Source organism: Triticum aestivum, chromosome 5D, assembly GCF_018294505.1.
Source record: "Triticum aestivum cultivar Chinese Spring chromosome 5D, IWGSC CS RefSeq v2.1, whole genome shotgun sequence".
Classification (NCBI taxonomy): Eukaryota; Viridiplantae; Streptophyta; class Magnoliopsida; order Poales; family Poaceae; genus Triticum; species Triticum aestivum.
The window spans coordinates 565,018,512-565,043,919 of NC_057808.1; the positions used below are offsets into that span (position 1 = coordinate 565,018,512).

At 45.4% G+C, this 25,408-nt stretch overlaps 1 long non-coding RNA gene across 1 annotated transcript; it reads right to left on the bottom strand.

The window, feature by feature from the left end:
- Positions 1-22,547: 22,547 nt before the first annotated feature.
- Positions 22,548-24,802, bottom strand: LOC123126275 (uncharacterized). Its single transcript, XR_006461626.1, has 4 exons — positions 24,422-24,802; positions 23,216-24,341; positions 23,005-23,084; positions 22,548-22,763 (listed from the first exon to the last, which is right to left on the bottom strand). It is a non-coding gene; the product is annotated as an uncharacterized lncRNA (long non-coding RNA).
- Between the last annotated feature and the right edge of the window lie 606 nt (positions 24,803-25,408).

A 25,408-nucleotide genomic window follows, 5' to 3' on the forward strand; every position in this document is an offset into this window, starting at 1 on the left:
CACCGCCCCATCCTGAACCCTAAGATAGATAGTGGGGTACCTCTCCGGCGAGCCCCCCTCCCCGCTGCGGCTGGTTCTTCCTTCACCCCGGCGAGCCCCCCACCCCCTGAAAATCGACTGACCCAAAAGTCGATTAAGTCGACTGAAGTGTAGCTAAATCGGAGCAGCATCGCAAACAAGAGCAAGAGCGAGAGCAGCAGCGCGAGCAAGAGCAATAGCAAGAGCAGACCAGGCAGGGGACCGAGAGCAAGAGCAGAGCAGCAGCGAGAGCGAGAGCTAAAGCAGCAGCAGCTCCTACTGATGTGGACGTCGCCGCCGAGGGAGCGACGCCGTGGAGGAAGTGGCCGGCGACGCCGCCGTGGATGGAGCCGCGCCGTGTCGGCTCGGGACCGAGCACCGGCAGCACCGTGAGATCGAATCAAGAAGAAAATGTGGCGATTAGTGTACAACCTCTTTGGTGGCGCCGATTAGGCCGCAGCTTCATCCGAGAAACGGTGATGATGATGCTCTTCCGGTGGTGCAGGTGAAGATGGCGGTGTGGGAATGGAGGTGGCGCGAAAGACGAGGGGAACATCGGGGCAGCTCCTTGGAGGTGGAGGACGGGGTGGCTGAACCGGCGGGACGATGAGATCGACGACGGATCCTCATCCGGTACGGTGGATGAGGGACGTCGAGGTTTTGCTGTGGACGACGTCGTCGGGGAAGAGGCTCCGGCTGGGTGGCGGATGGAGCAGGGTGTGGGGTTTCGTCGCGGGTTTTCGCGGCCTCGGTGTACGAATGGGTGGGCGGATGGGATGGCAGTGGGGAACCATGGCTTAGAGACGCGCTTGTCCGAAATGTGGGGTAAGTTATGAAAGTACCCCCACCGATTTGAGGCGGTTCTTTCGGTTCAGGGGTACCACGGGCATTTCGCGTGTCGGGATTTCACAGGAGGTGGGAGTTTTCGCGCGCGTTGTAATTTCGGAATAGCAAGGCGCGGGTTGAGATGGAGGGAGTTGTCGGAGCACAACGAGACAATGATATATCTTAAATATTTCGGGGTAACAAGGTGCGGGTTGAAGAGGCGGGAGTCTCGCAGCACGATAGACAGAGACGCTAGCTTGAATTTTCGGCATAACAAGGCGCGGCTTGAAATTTCGGAAGAACAAGCTTAACGTGTACAAAAAAAAAGACAATTTGCACCTCAACACGCACAACACACACACAAACACCATTTAGACTACAGTAAGGTACACGTGCATTGCACGCATGAGATTTGGCAACCAAATTATGAATAAATACCACATTATAGCATGCAAGCTTTGAGTCATATATGCATGATGTAGATGTTCGTTTAATTCTTATAGTTCATTTCATTCAAAATCATCTAGTTTTTATAAGAAAGCTAATCTATTTTAAGATTCATGGAATTGTGCGTCGTAAGACATAAAGTAAAAACAAATAATGGGAAATCATGTAGAAAAACATTTGGGCAATTCTGATACGGAAGATTCTAGAACAAATAAGAAGCGCTTGTGTTTTGATGTTTGTGCATTATGCTTAAGTTCAACCATGGAGTCTTCTAGATTATACATGTGGCGAAATCTGGTGGAATCTAGATGATATCCAACGGCCAGTAGTGCTCAAATTTGCCATCTTTGGACCATCGGATTCGCCTCATCCAACGACCATCTTTCAAAGTTAAAGTTACCCGCACACAATATAAAAATATATAAAATATTATATATATATATATATATATATATATATATATATATAGGGTATAGATATAGATATGTGATGCGAAAGCCGCCCCATCATCTCCAATTAGAATAGTGTGTCCATGCACGGATGCGACGTGGCCAAATGATGTCTGCCATCGGTATCTCAAATTCAAATCAGTCTGACCTTGTTCAATGTGTATACATTACAACATGCTCGTTTCCAAACCACACCGTACAGATCTCCATTATATTCATGCATGCATGGGTTTCAAACATCAGGATCTCTTATTCAAATATTTGAATTCAACTACATTGATTATTACCTCACCTATTCTTTTACACCCACACAGTAGTCTTCTCTTTATAATTGTACCACTTTCTCTCGTGCATGCATGCACACACACTACCAGTCGGCATTATCCATCGCACGCATACAATCTTTTTCTTCAGGTCGGTCTCCCATGAAGGCACACACCCACACACATCCCCCTCTCCATCAGATCGGGCATTCTTTATCTCTCACGCGTGCATGCGCAACGATCGATGTTCCTCTATGTATGTGTGTATATAGCTAGGTCTTTCATAGTTTCCACACAAACCGATCAATCGATATATCCAGTGAGGTCTCACCCTCTTTCCCACGTCCACATCGATCAATCTATACCTCTCTATATAGGATTAACATATATAGCTAATACACCCACATTAATTATATATCCAACGTCCCCCTCTCATCATCCATGCCTTCCGCTTCATCTCTCAGACGCGTGCACAATGGCGAAGACAGGGGGCAGTAAGGGCCTTGCCCCCCTCCCCCCTAACATCACTATATATCGAGGCTAATATGAATGTGATCATTAGACAATTGCTGCTAAAAATGGTTTAAGTTCATGAATTGACCCTCCTCGTAAAGGATTAGCAATGCTTGGCCCCCTAACTCATTTATTTTTCATGGCTCCGCCACTGCGCGCAACAGCGCACGTGTTCGCCCCCTCTCTCTAAATATCGATCTCGCACTTGTGCATTCATTCATAGTCTCCCTCCACTCGGCCCTCGCACCATCTTCTAGCCCCCACCGGATTTTGCCACATGTACAATCTAGCAGACTCCATGGTTGAACTTAAGCATAATGCACAAACCTCAAAACAATAGTGGTTCTCTTTTGTTCTAGAATCTTCCGTATCATAACTGCCCAACCTTTTTTTCTAGTTGAATTTCCATTATTTGTTTTTACTTTATGCTTTACAACGCACAATTCCATGAATCATAAAATAGATTAAGGGCTTCTTTGATTCAAAGGATTCTCAAAGAAATTTTGGAGGATTCTAATCATTAGGAATTTTTCCTATCTTGGTTGTTTGATTCGTAGGATTGTAAACCATAGGAATTTTTCCATATGATTCATTTGCACTAGATTTCATAGGAAACATCCCATCCACTCAAACCTCTTTGAAAGAATTCTGCGTTTTTTCTATGCACAATCAAACACTCGTACAATCCTGTAGGATTCAAGACGACATTCCACTATAATCCCATGTTTTTCCTATTCCCGCGTTCTTAGCTTTTTTATAAAAACTAATTGATTTTGAATGAGAGGAACTATAAGAATTAAACGAAGGGCTACATCAGGCATATATGACTCAGAGCTTACATGCTATAGTGTGGTATTTATTCATAATTTGGTTGCAAAATCTGATGCGTGCAATGCACGTGTACCTTACTAGTACTTCGAGTATGTGCAAAACACGTAAATTAGAATACCAATGGCACGCTACACAATGTCTCTCTTACAGTTCATGAAGCCACGTGGCACATGTGGAGGCGTTGTCGCGACCTCCTTGCGTGGATTGATCACAGTGACGTGTTGCTGGTTCCAGAAGAATGTACTCGTCCTCCCTGAGCCATACTGGCGCTACCTGCACAAAGCGAAGATGTGCACGCATGCCACGCACACACTCATTCCCTCGCACGCACACGCGGGTACACGGGCGGACGCAATTTTGTACCAAGATCCACCCCATGTGATAATTTGACGCGTGTAAAGTCGTTCACTTCATTGATGGTCAATTAATACAGCGCATGCAAATTGAATGGACGTGAGGGCGGAAGAAAGACATTATTACTCCACTGCGCGCATGCGAGTAGTTAAATCATGGGTTGCTAGTAGTACTTCCATTGGTCTCCTTCGTATTTTGTGCCAATTTTTTACAGTAACATAATATTTACGCATTTGAGCAGTGTAGTATTTGAAATTTATGTTCCGCTAAACTCATCGGGAGCCGTTTCGGGCCACGAAACCAAAACCATCAATTAATCTTTACCTTGTTCCCATCACATTCGAAAGCCTGCTCACACCTACTAGTACGTACCAAACCTGAACGTGTTCCCACTATGCAGGTATTAGTACTAGTGCTAGTACTTAGGTTATAAAAAGGGGAACTACCTAACCGAAAATTACTCTATCTTTCCTCCTCATAAGTGCTTCTTCTTCGTCCATCGTTGCCATGGCCGGTGAGCAGAGCTCTAGGTCGAGAACTACTCGTAACAAGGGAGCGGCAACCAAGGCTGCAGAAAAAAAGAGAGGGCTCGCCGCCACACAGAGACCTCGAAAGATCTCTCACGGGCAGGCGATGGCTCCCAGGAGCGCCCTAGCCGCGGAGGCGAACATGCCGAGCCGGCGGAGCTGGAGTCGTTATCCCTCGACGGCATGCCCGATCAGCTCAATAAGTAGAAGGAGTTCATCCAAGGCTTGATGGAGTTGCTGAAGGAGAGCCTCGACGACATGCCCGCTGAGCTCAATCAGCAGGGGGAGTTGACCGCCGGCTTGGTGATGCTGCTGAAGAAGAGCATTGCCTCGGAGAAGAAGGCGACCGGCGAAATTCTGCGACTTCAGGAGGACAAGGCGAAGCTCTGCCATGAGATCGACCTGTTGAAGGAGAAGAACGCCGGTTGGAAGAAGCTGCATGAGAATAGTAGTTCCTCGATGAAGATGCTGCAGGCCCTCGTCATGGAACAGAAGGAGGAGTTGGCGAAGCTCCACATCGAGCACCCGACTGCTGTCAAGGTACGTAATGCGGCCGTGGAACAGATGATGAAGGCTCGCATCGAGAAATCCCGCGTCATGGACAAAATGAAGAAGATGGCGGAGGAGACACGCAAGGAGATGGAGGTCGTGGAGGCGATAAAGAAGCAGTTACGACTCCGCGGCGAATTAGATCATTTGGGGTGATAATCTTCCTTCTTCTTTTGCTCCTCTGTTTCATCTTTTGCTTCGGGTGTTTCGCCGCACGTGTCACGTTCTCTGCAAGGCATGAATAGAACAATGTTTTTTTGAGGGAATGAATAGAACAATGCTAACAATGAGATGACTAGTAAATTAGATCATTTTTATCGCCATATGGCACTGGGCTGCTGTGTTTCGTGCTCCACCGCCGCAGTACTACTCCAGTGGAAAACTTGAGTATACCGCACGGTTCTTTGCTCCTCCTCGATCAGGTCGTCGGCGCATTTATACGAGCAGTCAAATCACAAGGCCCCGCCTTCCAGCAGTAATGACCCGTCAAATCACAAAGGCCCTCGCCTCTCGTGAAACCGACCAAGCTAGACTGCCCCGCCCTCTAGCCTTTTAAAAAATGTATACTTTTGTACAGCAGTAGTATCGATGGATTGCGCCATGGAGCAAAACTTGAAATAAAAAACGTGGTACATATAGAGAGCGCTCGTCGCCAAATTATGCATATAGTACTATTAAAAAGGCTAGTCACAATAATGGTGTCCAGCACAACCCATCCCTCAAATAAACCTAAGAGGGTGCTTGGATACGTTTTAGTCCCATGACTAAAAGTAGTGGGACTAAAACATGCTAGCCTCACCCATGCTTGGATCCAAATACTAAAAAGGCTAAAATCAAGTTAATGAGCATTTATTATCCTCCAAACCCTCCAATCCAGAACTCGCCTGTGTTAAAGGAGAGGAGTTAAATGAGTAGAGAGAGGACTAATCCACATTTTAGTAGGGGTACCCCTGACAAAATTTTTAGTCTCAAGACTAGTTTTAGCCCCTCTTCAGTCAGGGGTGCTTGGAACTTTAGCCTCTTAAAGAGACTATTTTTAGTCAGACTAAAATAAGTCCCTTGGATCCAAGCACCCTCTAAGCATCCTGGAATTCTTTGACAAAACTAAGCACCCTAAAATTCTTTGCTTGAACCGCACACTTGGCTGTTGCTCTTCATCCAACCCTTGTAGATATTGAAGCAAAGGTAGCCATCCATTGCAGCGTAGTGGATGTGGTCTATATCTAGTACATTCCGCTGCCATGCATGACGATGAAACATGTATGGAGGTTTCTCTAGTTTACCGTACGAAGGATGAACCATGGCTCCTGCCAGGGTCAGCATTGAAGGCTGACGAGAGGACACCAGCCGATTCTTCTGGAGGTCGAAGGTGTTGCCTACAACGAGGCCTATCCGACGCAGGACTTCTTTGTCGTTATCAAAGTCTACAGTAACGAATTTGACTAGGTTGCTCTCGAGGAAGTCCTTAAAATCCTGGCACTCAACGTCGGCATGGCATATGTGGTAGACCAAGCATAAGTCATGCATGCAAACCTGGATCACGGCGGGCTTCTTCCTCTCTTCGTCCTTTAGATCCTTCTCTCATCCCAGGACTATGGTGTACTCAACATCTAGCCCAGCGACCCACTCATCATCTGAGTCTTCGAACATGCGTCTGAAGCGAGAAAGGCATCCTTTCACCGTCGCGGAAGAACGGGTGTAGATGACATCGAACTCATCGTCGGTGATGGTTCTAACCTTGTACTCACCGCCGATTGTGGAGATTTGGGACGCCATGCATTTGGGAGGAGGGTTAGGATTAGTGGAACTGCCGTAATGTGAATGGACGGGACGACTAGGAGCGAACCGCCGTAGTATTGAAGGACGTGCGGGGACGAGTAGGAGCGAACTGCCAGCGCGCGAACGGCAGGGTAGTGGCTTTCCATTCTCCCATGATACGGGCTTCCGAGAGCCCTTGGATCTGAGATCAAACGGTTGCATGGCGTGATTCTAGACCTATGGGTGAATATCCTATCCTGGAGGGTTATTCTGCAAATTTTCAGCAACTTAGCATGCGACCATTTGATCTCTGATCCAAGGGCTGCCAGCAGCCCGTATCATGGTCGCGCCTACCATGACCGTCGCGTCGCTCGCGCGGTCGCGCCCTTGGAGATTTAACACGGTGCGTTAGGCTATCTGATGTTGGCATGTCATACATAGTCATCACTTAGTCACTCATACTACAACAAGGTTGGCTATAAGGTTGGCTATAAGTGTAATTTTTTTACTCCTCTCTATCTCTTTCTTCGTACTCCCTCCGTCCCATAATATAAGAACGTTTTTGACACTAGTGTAGTGCCAAAAACGTTCTTATATTATGGGACACAGGGAGTACTAGTATTTATTGCATTTGCCAAGGAGTGACCTCTTCCAATGAAATGGTGTTGCTAAGTTTGCTTCATTTAATTAGCTATAGACTCAAAATTGTCTTTTCACCTAGGTACACGCGCTTAGCACCGTTTCTTCCTTGGGTCACCAAACTAGTCTCTCTCTTCTTGATTAACTTGCCACATCAGACTTTATGCCTATGTGGCAAGCTTAAGCACCTGTAGAAGCAAGTAAAAGTAAGTACAATAGTGCGCTTTACATGGCATTTTTGCATATGTGGAGGAAAGAGAGGCAAGGAAAAAGTGGAGAAGTGGGCTCTCATGCAAGAGCCAGCCTCTACTACATGGTGGAGCATTGGGAGAGGCACCTGTATGGAGGTGGTCAGGAATCGGGAGACTCACGCCGGTCGTAGCGCCGCAGTTAAAATGATAATGGCAAGTCAAATCACGGGGCCCCACCTATCCAGCAGTAACTCGTTGTCAAATCACACAGCCCTACGTTTGCAGCAGCCTACTCCCTCGTCTTCTCGCGTCTCTGTCGAACCGACTAGGCGGAACTGCCCCGCCTACCGCGCAGGAAAAGCCCCGCCCTCGACTTTTAAATAGTATACAGTATACTACTTTTGTATCCATGGATTGCGCCCGTGCCATGGATGAAAGCGTCTAGAAAACAGCGGTACACATGTACGGAATATACAGCACGCCCGTCGCGTTCGCGTCGCACCCCAGACGGTCGGTCGGTCTGGCACGCTGCTCTCCGAATGGAACGCGCGTCATATTGCGTTTGCACACACATGTGGGACGGCAATTGAGAACCGACCATAGGCACACTCCCCGGCCCCGCAAGTCGGGTGACTTAATAGAAGAGGGAGACGAGCGATAGTACTAGAGAAGTGTTGTACTACGTTGGTGCCTGGACGATCCCTGCAAGACACGGAAGATCAGTTCGTCCATGCATGTGACCAGACTCCAGCAGACACGCCTGTATTGGCTATCGTCTACATATCGTGCAGGCTGTGTTGTACATGGCTGTAGTTGTGGTGAGAAATCTAAAAAAAGGTTTCTTGTCATCTCGCAAAATTAGGTGTCATGTGCTTCAGATCACTGCGTGGGTTAAACAGCGACAACTGAGTTGGGCTAGTCATTGGGGCACATGCATGAACAGTGACTACTCGGCTGCCATCTAGGTCAAGCCGGCTATGTTAATTAGGACATCTATCGACGGACCCCTTTTCTACGAGTTTATCTTTAATTTGAGCTTTGTTCATCGTCTAGTTTGTCCGTCGGGATTCATGTTGTCTCCTTTGGGCAGTGAGGTTATGATTTCTTGTCATGTGGCATTTTCTCGTGTTATATGTTATAATCCGGCGCTTCAGATCAAAATGACGACAACTGCGCCTCCGGGCCACGTGCATGAAGACTTCTCGACAGTCATTGACGAGGTCAAGCCGGCTCCGGTAGACAAAAGAAAACTAGTACTACTCCACTATATAGGCAGGAGCCTCCGCGCTTGCTTGCTAGTGTTGCTCTCTTCGCACATAAAATATATGTTATACGTTGCAAAAATAATATAATTTGAAAGTACATTCAGATACGAACCAAACGATACAATTTTTGGTGACATGCATTCACATTTTGCTTGTCAAATACAGTACGTGGTCAAACTTTGACCCAAAATACGCAAAACAACAAAAAAAATACTTCCAAGACCAGCGCCGCTCTTCCGCTCGTCTCCTCTTAAACCACCGCCGCTCCTCTCCTGTTCCAATTTAAATGCAGCGCCGCTCCTCTCCTCTTCCATTTCAAAACCACCGCCCCTCCTCTCCTGTTCCAGTCCAAAACCAGCGTCGATCCTCTCCCGTTCTAATCCAAAACCAGCGCTGCTCCTCTCCTCTCCCATTCAAAAACCACCGCCGGTGAGTGAAGGTGCTGTGGAGAAGTAGATCGATGGAGGAGTACAACCGATACATGAGGATCGCAGACGGCGACCCTGTGAAGCTAGCTAGGATGTTGGAGATACAGTCTTGGTTTGACAACAAGGACCAACTAGCGGCGACGGCGACATCCATGGCCAAATATCTGCAACAGAGCGAAAAGGCGGCGATACTCCCGGAGGGAGTCGCACCGGAGTACATAGAGCTGCTCCTCTGGGCCATGGAGCAAATAGATTCACCGAATCCGATCGTGAGGGAGCGGTGGTGGGAGTATCGATCCCAGATGGAGCATCCACCAGAGATTGAAGGATCGAGCATCTACAGGGTGCCGTTTGTGAGGGTGTCCTGCCAGAGCGAGCCGGTGGAGTCTTCGTCGACCGAACCCAACTACAAGAGGAGAAAAGCAGTTGGCCCGACGACGCTTCCCCGCCATCGTCTCCCTCGCCGTTCACATCGTCTCACGGGGTGGCTGTCTGCCGCCGAGGAATAGGAGGGTGCTGCCCCCCCAGCCCAATAGTCGGGCAGGTTGTGAATTGTCAGGAGGAGCTTAGGGTTGTCAGTATTTGCAGGTTGTGAATTGTGTTTTGTGTTGTGTATTTTGAGAGTACTTTCAGATATGAATGTCTTTTGAATTTCAGATTTGCAGTATTGAGCATATGAAGTATTTTATGAATTCTAGAGATCTATTTTTAGCACAAAAATGTAGTTTCATAGGAGTATAAAAGTGCAGACAATGTGATTCTCAGAGAAGAAACTGCAAGTTTCAGTTTCAGATAAGAAACTACTAGTTCAGTTTCAGATAAGAAACTGCAACTTTCAGAGGCAGATCATTTATATTAACACAGCCTTTTCAAATAGGGTTAACATCATGTTGGAAGTTTTATTCATGGTCGAAAATGGAACTACCAGCCAGTTAACATCATGCTGATCAACATTCATGCATAGCACATCTTCATATGATGCACAGTCAAAATGCCCACACAATGTCGAGTGTGCGAAACACAGAGAAAACGAGGGACGAAGTTTTGGCAAGTGTTGGACGTGGTTTTGTGCTGCCCCGTCTAGGCCTGCTCCCTCCTCCCCGCGGCCGGCTCTGCTGCCCGCAGGCCTCACCGCCCCACCGTACTCCCATCGCTGGCCTAGCCATCCCTCTACTCACCCATACCTGCTGTTATTCTCCGGCGACGGCAGACGAACCAGTAAACCCTCGTACAGTCGTACTCCCCTCCGCGTGGGAAACAACTGCCGAGTCTTCCCTGCCTCCGTGTCGTTCCCTTCGTAGGCCTCACCGTCGTCCACCGCCCTGGTGCTCTCGGCGCGGCCTGGTCAATGTGGTCAACGACCGACATGCATCTGAAGTGGACTGTACGTGGAGAGGCCGACAACTGGGTCCACAACCGCATGCAAGGAAATGCCTCCTTATTACACGCAAAATAATGATTCCTCCACCTGACATCAGGGACCCACCGAAAGGGCCTCTGTATTTCGCGAAAAAACATTACCGCTGCTGACAGCTCGGACCCACCAGCTATATCTTCGCACGCAAGGAAGTGCCTCCTTATTATGCACAAAAAATGAATACTCCCCCTGCTAGCTGGGATCCACCATGGTGGGAGGCTGACTTGTGTGCCTACTAAGTTGACTGGGACGGGGGCCTTTGTCAACTTTAGTCAATATGAACGATTCTAGCTCCAGTGACCGTACGATGTCCATCCAATGGCTGTAGTGCTTCTTCAACCTCTTGTCTTCTTGCTCCAGCCGCCCAAAGCAGCGCCTGTCGTGCCGCATGCTCCTGCCTCCCGTGGCCGGCTGTGCTGCCGCGGAGGCCTCACCGCCCCTACTATTCCCACCGCTGGCCAGGCCCTGCGGCGACGGCAGCCTCACACCCCAGCCGAACCAGTGAACCCTCGTACTCCTCTCCGCGCGGGCTTGCACTGCCGCGTCTTCCCCGGCTCCCCGTCGTCCCCTTCCTAGGCCTCGCCGTCGTCCACCGCCCTGGTGCTCTCGGCGCGGCGTGGTCAACGTGGTTAAGGAACGACTTCCATCGGACGTGGACTGTACGTGGAGAGGCTGACAGCTGGGTCCACGACCGCAGCAAGGAAGTGCCTCCTTATTACGCGGAAAATAATGATTCCTCCACCTGACAGCTGGGACCCACCGGACGGGCCACTGTATTTCACGAAAAAAACGTTTCCCCCTGACTGCTGGGACCCACCAGCTACATCTTTGCACGCAAGGAAGTGCGTCCGGGCAAAAAAAAATGATTCGCCCCCCTGACTGCTGGGACCCACCAGCTACATCTTCGCAGGCAAGGAAGTGCCTTTTTTTTGTGAAACAAGTGCCTGACAGTCGGGACCCACCTGGTCGAAGCGTACGTAGCGTTGTCATTCTGGTCGCGAACGTGTACGTACATATATACTGGTGGATGTAGAGGCGCGCACGTGTCGTAGTTGAGGCGCGTACGTGTCGTAGTAGAGGCGCGCACGTAGCATGTACACGTAGGTACAGCGGCCAGGGTGCAAGAAAGAAAATACGGCCACGTATGTGTACATACGGGCGGGGTCTCGAACACCTACTCGCGCATACGTACGGCCAGGGCTCGTGTACATGGCTGGGTCAGAACGGAGAAACAGCATCGTCGTCATGTTCATGGGGAGGCAACGGAATGCGTCGTGTTCATGGGGAGGCAACGGAATGCGTCGTGTTCATGGGGAGGGGTGTGGCGTACCGCAAAACGGAGAAAACGGACCTCCTACGGTCGAAACGGGGTCCTGTTGATCGAGAGGAGTGTGGCGTACCGCAAAACGGAGGAAACGGACCTCCTACGGTCGAAACAAGGGTCCTGTTGATCGGGAGGGGTGTGGCGTACCGCAAAACGGAGGAAACGGACCTCCTACGGTCGAAACGGGGGTCCTGTTGATCGGGAGGGGTGTGGCGTACCGCAAAACGGACGAAATGGACCTCCTACGGTCGAAACGGGGGTCCTGTTGATCGGGAGGGGTGTGTCGTACTGCAAAACGGACGAAACGGACCTCCTACGGTCGAAACGGGGGTCCTGTTCATCGGGAGGGGTGTGGCGTATCGCAAAACAGGACTCCACGAGATACTGTTCATCTCCACCGTCGACCTCCTCTAGCCTCCACGGGCTACCGTCGACCTCCTCCAGCCTCCACGGGCTCCTGTTCATCCAGCCTCCACCGCACGCTACTCCACCGGCTACTGTTCAACCACCCCTCCACGGGCACCCCTCCACCGTCTACTGTTCATCTAGCCCTCCACACCATGGGGTCTTGTTCAACCACCCCTCCACGGGCACCCCTCCACCGTCTACTGTTCATCCAGCCCTCCACCACACCACGGGGTCCTATTCATCCAGAGGCAACGCCACCGCTCACTGTTCATCCAAACCCCCCCGCAACGCTCACTGTTCATCCCAGAGGCAGCATCGATCGGCTTCAGTTAGCAGCAGTAGCGAAGGAATCGCTCGATTAGGTTCAGTTAACAGCCATCGATCGATCGCTCGGGTTCAGTAACGCGTAGCCTGCAGTGCAATCGCTCGGGTTCAGTTAGAGCCCAACGCCTCGCTCGGGTTCAGTTAGAGCCAACGCCTCGCACACACGCGCGTACGTGTACGAGAGAAACGTGCATCGCTCGGCCCCCGACCTCCCACCGTAACCGGGAACTCCCCGAAATTTTCCTCGCCCTCGCTTCTACCACGGTTTTTCCCATCATGGACGGCCCAAAGAATGTCATGCAGCTGCGTCTCCGGCCCGCCCAGGACGAAAAGCCCATTTTTTGTCATAGAAGTGGGAGCCCACCACATCTATGATGATACCGGGTTTTGTCACAATTATCGTCATAGAAGTGTCATATGTATGACAGAAATAATTTCGTTCGGCCCAAAATGTCATGGATGTGTCTTTTTTTTGTAGTGATAGAAGCATGTTTACTAATGAGTTTAAGTTCACCTTTAACTCTAGACATATAATCACCCAAGTATTCAATCATATAAACATTTTGTTTTAATTGTCTACCAAAATAAGCATTAAAGTCTTCTTGCCTAACCATAAAGTTATCAAACTCATCCAAATATTGGCTAGCAAACTTAGTAGGAGGGATTTCTGCTTTATCATATCTATAGAGAGAATTTACCTTTACTACCTGTGTCGGGTTATCAAGACCATGTGTTTCTTCAACAGGTGGTAAATTAAGACCATGTATTTCTTCAATAGGAGGTAAATTCTGAACATCTTCAGCTTTAATACCTTTTTCTTTCATAGATTTCTTTGCCTCTTGCATATCTTCAGGACTAAGAAATAGAACACCCCTCTTCTTCGGAGTTGGCTTAGGAATAGGCTCAGGAATTGACTCAGGAAGTGTCCAATTATTTTCATTGGTCAACATATTATTCGATAGTATTTCAACTTCATCTGGTGTTCTTTCCCTGAAAACAGAACCAGCACAACTATCCAGGTAATCTTCGGAAGCATCGGTTATTCCATTATAAAAGATATCAAGTATTTCATTTTTCTTAAGAGGATGATCAGGCAAAGCATTAAGTAACTTGAGAAGCCTCCCCCAAGCTTGTGGGAGACTCTCTTCTTCAATTTGCACAAAATTATATATTTCCCTTAAAGCAGCTTGTTTCTTATGAGTAGGGAAATATTTAGCAGAGAAGTAATAAATCATATCCTGGGGACTACGCACACAACCAGGATCAAGAGAATTAAACCATATCTTAGCATCATAGTAGGTGACTATAGACTTGCAAGATAGGATCAACCTAGTAAGCCAAACCAAACTGATAATTCGAAGAGACTTGCAAATATAACCAATCATACATAAAAGAATTCAGAGGAGATTCAAATATTGTTCATAGATAATCTTAATCATAAACCCACAATTCATCGGATCTCGACAAACACACCGCAAAAAGAAGAGTTACATCAAATAGATCTCCAAGAGAATCGAGGAGAACTTTGTATTGAGATCCAAAGAGAGAGAAGAAGCCATCTAGCTAATAACTATGGACCCGAAGGTCTGAGGTAAACTACTCACACATCATCGGAGAGGCTATGGTGTTGATGTAGAAGCCCTCCTTGATCAAGGCCCCCTCCGGTGGAGCGCCGGAAAAGGCCCCAAGATGGGATCTCACGAGTACATAAGGTTGCGGCCGTGGAAATAGGGTTTTGGCTCTCGCTCTGATGGTTTGGGGGTACATAGGTATATATATGAGGAAGAAGTAGGTCGGTGGACCCACGAGGGGCCCATGAGGGTGGAGGGCGCGCCTAGGGGGGGGGGGTAGGCGCATCTCCCTGCATCATGGCTTCCATGTTGGTTGCTTGACGTCCACTCCAAGTCCTCTGGATCACGTTTGTTCTGAAAATCATGTTCCCGAAGGTTTCATTCCGTTTGGACTCTGTTTGATATCCTTTTCCTTCGAAACACTGAAATAGGCAAAAAAACAACAATTCGTGCTGGGCCTCTGGTTAATAGGTTAGTCCCAAAAATAATATAAAAGTCTATAATAAAGCCCATTAAACATCCAAAACAGAATATAATATAGCATGGAACAATAAAAAATTATAGATACGTTGGAGACGTATCAAGCATCCCCAAGCTTAATTCCTACTCGTCCTCGAGTAGGTAAATGATAAAAACAGAATTTTTGATGTGGAATGTGATACGTCTCCATCGTATCTATAATTTTTGATTGCTCCATGCCAATATTATTCAACTTTCATATACTTTTTGGCAACTTTTTATACTATTTTTGGGACTAACATATTGATCCAGTGCCCAGTGCCAGTTCCTGTTTGTTGCATGTTTTATGTTTCGCAGAATATCCATATCAAACGGAATCCAAACGGGATAAAAACGGATGGAGCTTATTTTGGGAATATTTGGAAAATTCCAGAAGAAAAATCCACGCGAGACGGTGCCCGAGGTGGCCACGAGGCAGGGGGCGCCCCTGCCCCCCTGGGCGCGCCCCTGACCCTCGTGGGCCACCCGTAAGGCAGTTGATGCCCTTCTTCGGCCGCAAGAAAGCTAATTTTTGGTAAAAAATCACGGCGAAGGTTTCAGTCCAATCGGAGTTACGGATCTCCATATACATACGAAACGGTGAAAGGGCAGCAGAACAGAGCGCAGAAATAGAGCGATAGATCCAATCTCGGAGGGGCTCTCGCCCCTCCCACGCCATGGAGGCCAAGGACCAGAGGGGAAACCCTTCTCCCATCTAGGGAGGAGGTCAAGGAAGAAGAAGACGAAGGGGACCCCTCTCCCCTTCTCTTCCGGTGGCGCCGGAACGCTATCGTGGCCATCATCATCACCGCAATCTTCACCAACAACTTCACCGCCATCATCACCAACTCTTCCCCTTCTATGCAGCGGTGTAACCTCTCTCTTACCCGCTGTAATCTCTACTTAAACAGGGTGCTCAACGCTGTATATTATTTCCCAATGATGTATGGCTATCCTATGATGTTTGAGTAGATCCGTTTTGTCCTATGGGCTATTTGATGATCAAGATTGGTTTGAGTTGCATATTTTATTATTGGTGCTGTCCTATGGTGCTCTCCGTGTCGCGCAAGCGTGAGGGATTCCCGCTGTAGGGTTTGCAATATGTTCATGATTTGCTTATGGTGGGTGGCGTGAGTGACAGAAGCACAGACCCGAGTAAGTAGGTTGTTTGCGTATGGGATAAAGGGGACTTGATGCTTTAATGCTATTGTTGGATTTTTTACCTTAATGATCTTTAGTAGTTGCGGATGCTTGCTAGAGTTCCAATCATAAGTGCATATGATCCAAGTAGAGAAAGTATGTTAGCTTATGCCTCTCCCTCAAATAAAATTGCAATAATGATTACCGGTCTAGTTATCGATTGCCTAGGGACAAATAACTTTCTCGTAACAAAAAGCTCTCTACTAAAACTAATTTAGTTGTGTCTTTATCTAAACAGCCCCTACTTTTATTTACGCTCTCTTTATTATCTTGCAAACCTATCCAAAAACACCTACAAAGTACTTCTAGTTTTATACTTGTTCTAGTTAAAGCGAACGTCAAGCGTGCGTAGAGTTGTATCGGTGGTCGATAGAACTTGAGGGAATATTTGTTTTACCTTTAGCTCCTCGTTGGGTTCGACACTCTTACTTATCGAAAGAGGCTACAATTGATCCCCTATACTTGTGGGTTATCAAGAACTTTTTCTGGCGCCGTTGCCGGGGAGCAATAGCGTGGGGTGAATATTCTCGTGTGTGCTTGTTTGCTTTATCACTAAGTAATTTTTATTTGCTGTTCTTAGTTGTTCTTTATCTTTAGTTATGGATATGGAACACGAAATACCAAAAAAATTAGGTGTACTTGCTGCTCATGGAGATGGGGAACCTCCTAAAACCCTCGATGCTGGTTATGTGAAAGATATTATGTACTACTTTAATAATCCTGAGAAAACCCCATTCAATTATGTAATGGGAGTAACGTTGGATCAACGTGAATACTTTAGGGATTACCGCTTGACACAAAAAGGGAAACTATTATGGGATCAAATTCATATATTGAAGTGGTATGCTAGGCAACTATGCTTGAGTTATGATTATACTTGTTGCTCTAGGATGAAGGCTCCGCACCTTCCCTTTTCATGCAAATTTAATGATAATAAAACCTTAGCTTCTTATGCTAATGGTATATATGATTACTATGATGTGGAGCAAATAGAAGAATTTGTTGCTTTTATGGGTGCTTATGAAATTGAATCTATGTTTAAAGAGTTTGAAGATTTTGATGATGCTGCTTATAGACCTGAAAATTTAGCTATCCTCAAATATTGCTATGAGAACTATGAATACAATTCCGATATTAATGCGCTCATTGAGAAAGTCTCCGCTGTCCAAGAAGAGACTAATATTTTGCAGGAATCTATGGAAGAAGAAATTGATGAAACTGTGAGCTCATTGGATGAAAAAGATGAGGAGGAGAGCGAAGAACAAAAGGAGAAGAGCGGATTAGCTACCCGTTCCCACCTTCTAATGAGAGTAACTCTTTAAGTCATACATTGTTTAATTTCCGTTTGTGCTTACCGAAGGATGATTGCTATGATCTTGAAATATCCCTTTTTGATGATGCTTGCTATGCTTGTGGCCAAGATGCCAATATGAATTATGCTTATGGAGATGAACTTTCTATAGTTCCTTATGTTAAACATGAAATTGTTGCTATTGCACCCACGCATGATAGTCCTATTATATTTTTGAATTCTCCCGACTACACTATATCGGAGAAGTTTGCACTTATTAAGGATTATATTGATGGGTTGCCTTTTACTATTACACATGATGATTTTGATGAATCTAATATGCATGTGCTTGCTGCTCCTACTTGCAATTATTATGAGAGAGGAACTATATCTCCGCCTCTCCATGTTACCAATACGATAAAATTGCAAGAAACTATTTATACTATGCATTGGCCTTTACTATGCGTGCATGAATTGTTCTTTTATGACATGCCGATGCATAGGAAGAGAGTTAGACTTCGTCATTGCTTGATATATGTTTCTTTGTGCTCACTACTAAATTACAAATCATTGTTAATTAAAATTGGCTTTGATATACCTTGGGATCCGGGTGGATCCATTACTTGAGCACTATATGCCTAGCTTAATGGCTTTAAAGAAAGCGCTGCCAGGGAGACAACCCGGAAGTTTTAGAGAGTCATTTAGTTCTGTTGAGTGCTTTTATATAGTTTAAAAACAACAAAAATAAAGAGGGGAACCCAAAACTTTTTCAAAAAGGAAAGTGAAAGTGAGAAAGACGAGCATTGTTGAAGTGGGAGCTAGCCTTGAACTTTGTTCATGCTCACGGAAACTTTGTGAATATTGATTACAGAAACTTTTCAACAAAAATAATTATCCCCTTGTAAAATTCCATTGTATTATAAAAATAATGTGCCAAGGTTTTCCTTTAGGATGTTTACAATGCTTGTTGGTTTGTGCGGTGCAGGACAGAAACTTTGGCTGTAGTGCGCGATTTTTAATGTTTTACTGGAATGTCAAACGGTTCTGATTCTTTTTGTACTGTCTTTCTATACAAATTGTTTATTTTTCCTAATTTTCGCAGTATTTGTCAAGTATCAGAAGTATGGTGAATGTTCAGATTATTACAGACTGTTCTATTTTAGACAGATTCTGTTTTTGATGCATAGTTTGCTTGTTTTGATGAAACTATCAATTTATATCAGTGGATTAAGCCATGAAAAAGTTATATTACAGTAGACACAATGCAAAAACAAAATATGAATTGGTTTGCAACAGTACTTAGAGTGGTGATTTGCTTTATTATACTAACGGATCTTACCGAGTTTTCTGTTGAAGTTTTCTGTGGATGAAGTGTTCGATGATCGAGAAGGTTTCGATGTGAGAAGAAGGAAGAGATGCAAGAGCTCAAGCTTGGGGATGCCCAAGGCACCCCAAGTAAATATTCAAGGAGACTCAAGCGTCTAAGCTTAGGGATGCCCCGGAAGGCATCCCCTCTTTCTTCAACAAATATCGGTATGTTTTCGGATTCGTTTCATTCATGTGATATGTGCAAATCTTGGAGCGTCTTTTGCATTTAGTTTTCACTTTTCTTTTATGCACCATTCTGGTATGAGATAGTCCTTGGTTGATTTATATAATGCTCTTTGCACTTCACTTATATCTTTTGAGTATGGCTTTATATAATGCTTCATGTGCTTCACTTATATCATTTGAAGTTTGGATTGCCTGTTTCTCTTTACATAGAAAACCGCCATTTGTAGAATGCTCTTTTGTGTCACTTATACTTGTTAGAGCATGGGCATATCTTTTGTAGAAAGAATTAAACTCTCTTGCTTCACTTATATCTATTTAGAGAGATGACAGGAACTGGTCATTCACATGGTTAGTCATAAAATCCTACATAAAACTTGTAGATCACTGAATATGATATGTTTGATTCCTTGCAATAGTTTTGCGATATAAAGATGGTGATATTAGAGTCATGCTAGTGGGTAGTTGTGGATTGTAGAAATACTTGTGTTGAGGTTTGTGATTCCCGTAGCATGCACGTATGGTGAACCGTTATGTAACGAAGTTGGAGCATGAGGTATTCATTGATTATCTTCCTTATGAGTGGCGGTCGGGGACGAGCGATGGTCTTTTCCTACCAATCTATCCCCCTAGGAGCATGCGCGTAGTACTTTGTTTCGATGACTAATAGATTTTTGCAATAAGTATGTGAGTTCTTTATGACTAATGTTGATTCCATGGATTATACGCACTCTCACCCTTCCATCATTGCTAGCCTCTTCGGTACCGTGCATTGCCCTTTCTCACCTCGAGAGTTGGTGCAAACTTCGCCGGTGCATCCAAACCCGTGATACGATATGCTCTATCACACATAAGCCTCATTATATCTTCCTCAAAACAGCCACCATACCTACCTATCATGGCATTTCCATAGCCATTCCGAGATATATTGCCATGCAACTTCCATCATCATCATATACATGACTTGAGCATTTATTGTCATATTGCTTTGCATGATCGTAAGATAGCTAGCATGATGTTTTCATGGCTTGTCCATTTTTTGATGTCATTGCTACGCTAGATCATTGCACATCCCGGTACACCGCCGGAGGCATTCATATAGAGTCATATTTTTGTTCTAGTATCGAGTTGTAATATTGAGTTGTAAGTAAATAAAGTGTGATGATCATCATTATTAGAGCATTGCCCCAGTGAGGAAAGGATGATGGAGACTATGATTCCCCCACAAGTCGGGATGAGACTCCGGACGAAAAAAATAAAAAATAAAAAAAAGAGAAAGGCCAAGAAAAGAGAAGGCCCAAAAAAAGAAAAAAAAAGATAAAACAAAAAAATGAGAGAAAAAGAGAGAAGGGGCAATGTTACTATCCTTTTACCACACTTGTGCTTCAAAGTAGCACCATGTTCTTCATATAGAGAGTCTCTTGAGTTATCACTTTCATATACTAGTGGGAATTTTTCATTATAGAACTTGGCTTGTATATTCCAACGATGGGCTTCCTCAAATGCCCTAGGTCTTCATGAGCAAGCAAGTTGGATGCACACCCACTTAGTTTCAGTTTGAGCTTTCATACACTTATAGCTCTAGTGCATCCGTTGCATGGCAATCCCTACTCCTCACATTGACATCAATTGATGGGCATCTCCATAGCCCGTTGATTAGCCGCGTCGATGTGAGACTTTCTCCTTTTTTGTCTTCTCACATAACCCCCATCATCATATTCTATTCCACCTATAGTGCTATGTCCATGGCTCACGCTCATGTATTGCGTGAAAGTTGAAAAGGTTTGAGAAACGTCAAAAGTATGAAACAATTGCTTGGCTTGTCATCGGGGTTGTGCATGATGTGAATATTTTGTGTGGTGAAGATGGAGCATAGCCAGACTATATGATTTTGTAGGGATGAGCTTTCTTTGGCTATGTTATTTCAATAAGACATAATTGCTTGGTTGGTATGCTTGAAGTATTATTGTTTTTATGTCAAAGGATAGACTATTGCTTTGAATCACTCGTGTCTTAATATTCATGCCATGATTAGATACATGATCAAGATTATGCTAGGTAGCATTCCACATCAAAAATTATCTTTTTTTATCATTTACCTACTCGAGGACGAGCCGGAATTAAGCTTGGGGATGCTGATACGTCTCCGTCATATCTATAATTTTTGATTGTTCCATGCCAATATTATTCAACTTTCATATACTTTTTGGCAACTTTTTATACTATTTTTGGGACTAACATATTGATCCAGTGCCCAGTGCCAGTTCCTGTTTGTTGCATGTTTTATGTTTCGCAGAATATCCATATCAAACGGAATCCAAACGGGATAAAAACGGACGGAGCTTATTTTTGGAATATTTGGAAAATTCCGGAAGAAAAATCCACGTGAGGCGGTGCCCGAGGTGGCCACGAGGAAGGGGGCGCGCCCCTGACCCTCGTGGGCCACCCGTAAGGCAGTTGATGCCCTTCTTTGGCCGCAAGAAAGCTAATTTTTGGTAAAAAAATCACGGCGAAGGTTTCAGTCCAATCGGAGTTACAGATCTCCATATATATACGAAACGGTGAAAGGGCAGCAGAACAGAGCGCAGAAACAGAGAGAAAGATCCAATCTCGGAGGGGCTCTCGCCTCTCCCATGCCATGGAGGCCAAGGATCAGAGGGGAAACCCTTCTCCCATCTAGGGAGGAGGTCAAGGAAGAAGAAGACGAAGGGGCCCCCTCTCCCCTTCTCTTCCGGTGGCGCCGGAACGCTGTCGTGGCCATCATCATCACTGCAATCTTCACCAACAACTTCACCGCCATCATCACCAACTCTTCCCCCCTCTATGTAGCGGTGTAACCTCTCTCTTACCCGCTGTAATCTCTACTTAAACATGGTGCTCAATGCTATATATTATTTCCCAATGATGTATGGCTATCCTATGATGTTTGAGTAGATCCGTTTTGTCCTATGGGCTATTTGATGATCAAGATTGGTTTGAGTTGCATATTTTATTATTGGTGCTGTCCTATGGTGCTCTCCGTGTCGCGCAAGCGTGAGGGATTCCCGCTGTAGGGTTTGCAATATGTTCATGATTTGCTTATGGTGGTTGGCGTGAGTCACAAAAGCACAAACCCGAGTAAGTAGGTTGTTTGCCTATGGGATAAAGGGGACTTGATGCTTTAATGCTATGGTTGGGTTTTACCTTAATGATTTAGTAGTTGCGGATGCTTGCTAGAGTTCCAATCATAAGTGCATATGATCCAAGTAGAGAAAGTATGTTAGCTTATGCCTCTCCCTCAAATAAAATTGCAATCACTACAAGGATCTGGGTCTATTGCAACAAAATTGGTCGTCGCAATACATGTCGATTTGTGGCGATAAGTACCTATTGCCACGAAACAACATTCGTTGGCAGCCGTTGCGACTGGACGCATGGTAATAGGTTATTGCCACAAAAAAGCAATTGTGGCAATAAAGTCTGCTATAGCAACAACCATGTGGGAAGTTGCCACATGTTTTCCCGTGGCAACACTCACCTGATGCCACAATTTGCTTTGTGGAGATATCTTTAATGCAACATGTAACAAATCATGGCGACTAATAGCTCGTGGCGATAGACATTTGTGGCAACAGCCTATGCCAACGACGCTCATTTTGTGGCGCATACTCTTCCGTGGCAATAGTCAATTGTGGCAATAAACTATGGCAACAATTCTTGTTTTCATGGTATTAGGTATTTTGCCACGAACCACTACGCTTGTGGCCTTAGCTTATGGCAACAAATATTCTGGTCGTCGTAACAGGAAATTGCAACATACTAGTTTTGATGGTGATAAATAGGTATCACAACTGGTGAAATGTTTGTTGCAAGAAACTATTGCGACAGTTTATACTTTTCGTGGTGCTAACATGTGGCAACCAAAAGTGGGTTGTGGTAATAGCCTATTGCAACCGTAAAAAAAATACAGGCATTCAATTACAATATTCAAAACCATACATATAATATGTAGATTCATAAAATTCATAATTCTCATAGCAAATATCCATCAAATGATACTCAAATGTAATTTAGCCATCCTAATTAAGGGCCAAGACTAAATTGTCCGTGATCTAGAGTCCAGTCGAGCTAGATCTTTGTATCCTGCAATCAAGAAATAAAAAAAATAGTTCTAGTTAATGAGTCCAACATAACATGTCAGTGCACTACAAACAATATAACATGGACCCATGCTTGTAAAAGATACAGAAGTTGTGATTATTGACCACTGATTTGTTCTGCTGTGTACCATATAATTCATGGCATCACCTTTGTAGATAATGTTCAGTTTTGAACATATAAAAATGTGTAGAAATCGCACGTACGATTATGAATGGTCATTTACCTCAACAGCAATGGAGAAATCATCTTTGTTACAGATGAGTAGGTAAACAAAAATGGAGCCATTTATGAGAGTGCCCAAGCCTAAAAATATCAAACAAATTACCACATGAGAATTAGAAGAGGGAGAAGTGGAAGTGCGGTTATATGTAAATCCCAAGTTCAGTGAACCCATGTATTCATGATACTGCATATTTGTAGGCAAAACTTAATACCTTTGTGTAAGTAACTGCCTAGCTGCTCCTTCGTACCTACATCCTCATACCTGCACATAGAAATTAGCTCAAATAACATTTATAAGGTCAACCTAGGCCTAGCAGTTTTACTGACAGAGTTTTGTTAAACTTAGAAAGCATAACAGTGTTCATATTTTGAGCTTAATTACTCCAACATCAGTTCTATTTAACACACGCGTCACCTTAAATCAGTGAGGCCACCGGCTAACTGGGGCTCCAAGCGTCCAACACATGAACACGAGCAAAGTGGTTGTGACAAAACAAATCGCTTGACAACAATAATCACATATATAGATCAACCTCTGATTCTTAGGCTATGGTACAGAACTATGCATCAAGAAAAGCTTCGCATATGCGATTTGGCCGGGTAAATAGACGCTAAAATTGACACCTTGTACGGGGAGGCGATGCACCATTTTTACCTCGAATCAAAGGCTGGACAGTGAGATATAAAAGAGTAATTATTCCATAGCGAGGGTCCTGTATTGCACTTCATTATCCAATTTTGTAAAATCTGGGCAGAAGGCCAATTACATTATCAGCCTGCGATGTTCATAGTCTATATCTCAATCTCGTTTTCCCCCAAATAAAAGAAACACACAAAGGCCAATGGCACATGGAGGCAAAGGCCATGGCATATCTGCCTTTCCCTGTTGCAATATGAGTCAATCGGATGACGTGATTCGCCGCTAAATTTATGGAAAGAATCAGGAATATATGCTGGGAAACAGATAAATTATAAGAACCAATAAAAAAAACTGCATGCTAATATAGGCCAGCACTGTTTGCATCTTACCCGTACAAATCCTTCTGATCACCATGTTTTTTTATGCCTCTGCAGACACATCTAAGCTCTTAATTAGTCAATCTTCTTTGTAAAATCCATAGATTGGCAATGGACATACATTATGGGATTCTGTCGTCGGCATCATAGGAAAACGATCTACGAGCAAAGAAGAACCTGAGGCAATCGATGGACATATCTCCCTTGCAGCCCTTCATGATGTGCCTATCCCATTGCTTCGCCTCCTCCGAGAGCCCTAGGTGGGGGTAGGAGGGGAGGAGGACGTCCTGCAGCAGCAGTTTCTCCTCATTAGAGCAACACCTGCAAAAAACAGAGCCTTCAACATGTCTAGATCGGGAAGAGAAACAAAAAAAAATTAAAAGAACAGAACAAGGACAAACTTCCATGGCGTCCTATACTAGGAGCAGCTCCTCTCTCTCCGGCCATGGCCTTGAATTGCTTTCATTGACACAATACATGCACACATCAAGAGGAGAAGAAGAGAAGTTGTAGAAGAAAGGAGACAGCGGGAGGAGGCTCCATGCCCGGCGATGTGCTGGCCCAAACCCTAGCTGCTGGGCAGGGTCGCGCTTGGCCGCTGGAGGACGCGCGCGCCGGATCTGGCCCGATGGGAGGAAGGCGCGTTGGGAGGGGGCACGGTGGTGTGCTGGGCGCCGCCAGAGGACGCCGGAATCAGACGGGATCGGGCGCCGTAGGTGGTGGCGGCGGTGAGGAGTGATGCGGGGAAGAGGGAGAGACGAGCGAGAGATTAGCTCAGGGGGGTGGGTGGGTGGGATTTCGCGTTCACGGCCTGGGTCTTCTTGATTTATTATTCGCGGGCTATTAGATTGAAAACCAAACGAAATCGTTCGCGGGCTTACACAAAACTCTGGGCGCCAAAATGTGAGTCTGACCTCATCTAACACCAAACGATCCTCAGGGAAATTCAGTTTAGTAGAAATTTATTTCATTCTGTTACTTTCCGTTTCGAATTTAGGGATAATAATTTTGAGGCCCACTCGCTAGCTAAAGGAGTTGCGTCTCTTGCGGTGGGTCGCCATGTGTGGCTAGGGGTTTTGCTCGACATTGCTTGTATTCCTCAAATTTTGAATCCTGAATAAAGCCCCTAGTTTACCCTAAAAAAAGACCTCACCTAACACTTGTCTAAAAAAAGACTTTACCTCACACTTTTTTTCTTTCTTATTATTTCTTTCTTTATTTTTTCCTTAAAAGAAAGGAAAACTGTTAGAATCAACCGACTGATTTCTAGGAAGAAATATGCCGGCTCGTTCGGCTGCCACGTATCCTGGCGTGTCTCTTCCATCTCCCTTATGCTCTAATCCATACGTCTGCCTTCTAACGTGTCTTTGTCGTCTCGTCTCATCTCT